The following is a 6,000-nucleotide window of genomic DNA, read 5'->3' on the forward strand; positions in this document are numbered from 1 at the left end:
AAGTCATTTTAATGGCTTTTTAAAAAATGGGATTCAATACATTTTATTTAAGATATATACTGAAGAAAGGTGGAATTAGGACACGGTTTCACATGCACGGTTGGTGTTTGTCATTTGAAAAATTCTCACTAGAGGCCATTTTAAAAAGTAGACAAAGCAAAGGATGTTGCAGAAGGAAAAGAGAAGCTTTTACGAAGTTGTGTTCTTGTTTGATTGATAATGCAGGTCAGGTGTGGGGGTTGTGGCTTTGGGTAGGAAGCAGAATGAGCAAACCCAGGAATATTTGCAATTTGTAAAAAAAAAGACAAAAAAAGGCAGGACTCTGTAGCCCACTCTTGGTAAAAACCTTGTTATTAAGTATGGATATGACATAGTAATTACTCCCACTACAGTATGACTCTAAAAATGTTGGCATCCTTCAGTCTCGGAAGACTATGGTATCGCACTCTGAAGGGTGGTTCTGGAACAGAGTGTCCTCTCCAATGGGTGAAGCCTGGGCAAAGTAGATATGGAGGATAGACTGTTACCCATGCAGCAAATCCCCCCTCTCCACGTCCCTGAAATGGTCCAATGGAAAGGCAGAGGCCAATATGGTTGGTTCCAGCAGCGTCGCAGTTGCCAGAACGTGACTGTGTTCAGCCATGAACTGCCTCAGGGACTCTGGCTCCGGATTTTGCCTCGAGGTTGACTCCTGAAGCCTTTTCCATAACTGGATGTAGCCACAAGGCAGTGGAGGTTTGGGATCAGAGTTTTCCTTCTCTCAGATGAGCTGCCTTCCCAGGCTGACGAGTCCCATCTACCCGGTGGCTGTTTAGTCACCTCTTAGACAAGTACAGCCAAACCGAGGGCCTTTTCTTATCCCCCAGCCCATGGGTAAAAATGACATGCAAATTATTCTGATAATTACAGTAGAATTGTCACTAAAGTTTATCAAAATGATATACTAAATGGAGAGCAAGCGACTAAGAATTTGGAGGAGAGGCACTGACATTTTTACACAACTCTGCAAAATTCTGGGTCACACACCCACTGCCACTGAAATTTGTCTAACAAAAATTGAGATCTAATGGGGATCACTTGCTTACGCACGTCCATCACTCTCAACTGAATATGCAAACTGACTGCATTTGAAAGTATTGTACCTGAACTGCTATTTCAAGTTCTTCCTGCAGTATTTGGTGGCTCATTCACAGATGCAAATTGTCACTTCAGGTTTCAATAAATATGCACATGTGGATCAACGCATGCCATGCATGAATTCAGTTAAATAAGTAGAAGAATAAAAGAATATTTAGAACATAAAATATATAACATATGTTAAAAGAATGCTAATATTCTTCTGCAAGAATTATACCTTTGTTGATGAATGAATCTATCAATGGAACATGTTCAAGATAATATATTAGGTGCTATATAAAGTTAGTCTTGTTTTGCCAGTTCCTGAACTGGAAGCTTTCAGTAACAGAAGCAGTTCAGAGAGAGAAAATTTAGGGATGGCATCTCTTGGCCCACACTATATCATGAGATGCACTAACACTGTTGCAAACCATATACTGTATATTGTTGTACACAGTCCAGTTTTCTGGCCAGGAAAAGCTTATTGCAAGTAGTTAATACAAACATCTACATACCTGATTTGAAAATACTTCACTGGCCATTTCACCCCCTGTTGCCATCACTGATTTAACTGGAACCAGGGGGCTCTTGAGCAAGTTATTCCAAATTTCACCTGGTTAAGTGTATGACTCAATGTGATGTTGAGTGTAAATACAGGTGTGAATCATTTGAGGACAATGGAGTCACACGTGCATGAGAAGAAAATTAATTCCAGATGGATTTTAAAAATCTTTTGCTATTACATCCGTATGATTATATTTTACCTCATGTTCCTAATATTCTCCTGCAATAAGCTGCTGTGGTTTAGGAAAGGTGTGAAATCTATTTCTGGGTTTATTGCAAAGTTCCAAACAAAAGAAAATGGGCAGCTGAGAGAAGGAGTTGCAAAATCAACTTAGTCTTTTACTCCCATCCGCAATAAGCGTCACTTCTAGACTTCCTCAATAGGGATTATTTGGGGCAACTTCACCCAAACCTATCCCAATTACGTACATTTTATTAATTTTTGTTTTCTGGGGGGACGTTCCTCTGTTGTAGAACCAAATCAGTTTTCCTTGAGCCATCCAGATACCTGGTCGGGGCATATTGAACGGGGAGGAAAGGATTGAGCTCAGCCCAGTGGTTCCCAAACTGCGCCACAGCATACTCACCGGTGCACTGCAGGGTTACCCTGGCATCCTCTTCCCAGGCACCACCGTCTTGGGCAGTGCAAGGTTGCATGCTGTTCTTGCAAGATCTCTCATCTTGTGAGAATAATGATCCAAGTGATGAAATTGTTCAGGAAGGAGGATGCCATTACGCTGGAAAGTTTGGGAACTGCTGAGCTCAACCCTATAATTTGATGTCTTTGGACACTCCTAAAACATGTCTAGCATGATTGTGTGATGACCATCACTCAGTGGTCAAGTGTTGAGTGTGGAGCCCCTGGGTTGGCATCTTCAGTTCAAAGAATCAGGGAGCAGAGACTGGAAAAATGCCTTCGCCTGAGATCTTGGGGAGCGGCTGTTAGTTAAAATGGCCTACACAGGAGTACATGGACCTCTGGACAAGGCTGGTTTGAAAACAGCCTTTCATCTGGCAGTTCTTTGGGTCCCATGCATTTCTCAGGACAGAAGCAAGCCAGTGCAGTAAGCGCCCAGCCCTGCACTGATGCAACCACAATGCAGGCCCAAGGTAAGGGAACAAACTGTTACCCTGCAGATGCCCAATCTCGGAAGCTAAGCAGGGCCAGGCCTGGTGAGTACTTGGATGGGAGACCACCTGGGAATACTGGGTGCTGTAGGCTTGTACCATGATCTTGGAAGCTAAGCAGGGTTCGGCCTGGTTAGTACTTGGATGGGAGACCGCCTGGGAATACCGGGCGCTGTAGGCTTATCCCATAGTCTTTCGAGACTGAAGGTTGCCAGCCAACCAAGCCAACCTCCACGCCTGTCTCCCCACAGGATGCAGCACACTATGTTGGCATAGCTGCACGAGTGCTGGAAAGTTGGATAAGATTGTTGGATAGGGCTGTGTGAAATGCAAACCCCAACTCCATTTTACACCAGTGTCAATGTGTAAAGGTTTTGCTTCGAATAATTAGGAAGTTGATTTGGTTCCCCCACAGAGAAACCTTCTCTCTACCAAATACATACAGCATCTGCAAACCAAATGGCTATATTTGAAAATCATATAGTTGTAGGCATTTTTTAAATTATTGTATTAGCATTATGCCTGAGGCCTTTCCAAGTGTGAAGTTGTTGCGTGGCGGGGGGGGGGGGTGTTGTAGCTGCCTACATTATATAAGAAGCAGAAAACTTTTTTCCTGGTGCCTTTTATGACCATTGTGGGTTGTCAGTTTACGGCTTTGTCTATGAAGGCCAAGAAAATCATGGACAAATATTGGGAATGAATGGAGACGAGTGTCCAGCTTTGTCACACTCCCTGTGCACACACTGTGGACATGGGTAGTGCTAATTATTTTGTTCTTGCTGCTGACTGGAGACACATCCAAACAGAAAAGTGTTGAGGTACACACAGCTTAGTGGGCTTTGGTGCCCTGTTGGAACAGATAAGCACTTTGCAAACACTCCGTTGCGAGGAACCAGAAATGACAACTAGCCAGCTATGACTGGTGGCCAAGCAGCTCCTAAGAGATGTACACACAGTATACCCAGTGGAGTATTTTCTCTGTTGTGCTTCTTTATGCTGGATAGTTAGTGGCTTCTGAAGTTCTCCCAACACCTTGGAGCCACTTGACATGCCTGTGATAAGAGTGCTACTCTCAGGAGAAGGAGGGCTGATGTCTCTGTTCGCAAATACAGAGTTCATAGTAGTCCTATGGATTATGATCTTTAACTCTATCCATGAAGTTGGCTTAAAATGTAATGACTGGTTTAAAATGCAGCATTCTCAAGCTAAGCCAGCTGGCTAGTTCAGATGGTATGTTGAAGGAATACCCTCCACTGTGTAGGGGGAAGAGCATCAGTGTGACTGGGCAGCCATTAGTGATTATCTGAGCAATGACCAGTGGGCCTAATGATGGGGTTTGCAGAATGGACCTCCATCATTAAGTGGTGCATCCCTGTATCTTAAATAAATGGAAGTGAACATGAAGCAAATAGTGATGGGTGAGCAACCAGTGCAGAATTCGGTCACTACCCAAAGACATTCCTGAACTGATGGCTAATTTCACATTTTTCAAAATTACCTGCAACTACTCCCAAGTCAAACTGATTCAGAGCTCTTTTTACGATTCACAAGATACCTTAACCCTTCATAACACACTCAGCGATTTTATTGAAAATCAGTCCAAGATACAACTATGGCAATTAAAACATTGTTTGCTTTTCCAGTGTCTGGATGTATGAATTAATCTAAATAGAAATTTAAAATGAGACAACTGGGAATCATCAGCAAAAACATCCAAATTCTCACAAGTGATGAACAAATTGCTCCAGACAAAAGGATTATTTTGTAGAATCACTTGGGTTAATTCTGCCATAAAGGTGAGAGGCTTAAAGCTGCACCATATAAAGCCTATTGACATTCAAATTATAGGGTGTATTCTGGAATTTTTACTGGGGAAAAAAAATAGAAATTGTGATCTGTGGGAGTGTTTTTATAATCATTTTAAAACAAATTTTAAAAGGAAAGTCTGTTGGTAAAATATTGCTTACTGTGTAACATAGTAATTAACTCACTACTAAGTGGTTAATTTTGACTTTACAAATCCTGACATTTCAATATGAATTACAGTTTTGCACACAAGAGGGTAACAAACTCTTAAATGTATGTATTGATTATATTCCAGTAAATGGAACATTTTGAAGACTCTTCACTTTGTGAATATTTTGCCCTTAGAACAAGCAGCTAAGAATGAGTGCTAAATAATGCAAATTATCTTTGCTGCAGCAGTAAAAGAATCACTGCATGACCAATATGTCAAATCTTGCAGTTGACTTTAAATCCCATTGTCAGCTAAAATTCTGCCTGAAGAGTCTGAATTGTGAAATAGGTTCAAATTTGCCTGCTTGAATTCTCAGCTATATTAACCTTCATAATAGGATTTAAGTGATATTCCAAACAATTCTGCTTTGTGTATAAGCCCTCTAGCTAGAATCCCTGCACCCATTCCCTTCTGTTTCCTTCATTGGCAAGCAGGCGGGTTTCTTGCTTTTACAGACTCTAGAACAGGAACGCGACAAGCAGGCAGGCAGGCAGGCAGCCTGCATGCTGGAGGGACGCAGAGCATTAATAGGAAGCAGGAAGTTTGCTGCTAATATCTCTCCCTCTAGTGTGCAGGCTGCCTGCCTGCTTGCCATGTTCCTATTCTAATAGCTGAAAAAGCAAGAAACATGCCTGCTTCTTAATGAAGGAGATGGAAGGCAATGAGATGTGACTGGGCACAGATATTCGTTCATATAGGCAACCTTCAGTCTCGGAAGACTCTGGTATCGCGCTCTGAAAGGTGGTTCTGGAACAGCATCTAGTGTGGCTGAAAAGGCCAATTCGGGAGTGACAATCCCTTCCACACTGGGAGCAAGTGCAGTCTGTCCCTGGTCTGTCTCCCTGCCTTCCTTCTTTGCCTCTTAGCCTCAGACTGTTGGCCAAGTGTCTCTTCAAACTGGGAAAGGCCATGCTGCACAGCCTGCCTCCAAGCGGGCCGCTCAGAGGCCAGGGTTTCCCACCTGTTGAGGTCCACTCCTAAGGCCTTCAGATCCCTCTTGCAGATGTCCTTGTATCACAGCTGTGGTCTACCTGTAGGGCGCTTTCCTTGCACGAGTTCTCCATAGAGGAGATCCTTTGGGATCCGGCCATCATCCATTCACACCACATGACCGAGCCAATGCAGGCGTCTCTGTTTCAGCAGTGCATACATGCTAGGGATTCCAGCACGTTCCA

The sequence above is a fragment of the Tiliqua scincoides genome, chromosome 7 (genome assembly GCF_035046505.1).
Source record: "Tiliqua scincoides isolate rTilSci1 chromosome 7, rTilSci1.hap2, whole genome shotgun sequence".
NCBI lineage: Eukaryota > Metazoa > Chordata > Lepidosauria > Squamata > Scincidae > Tiliqua > Tiliqua scincoides.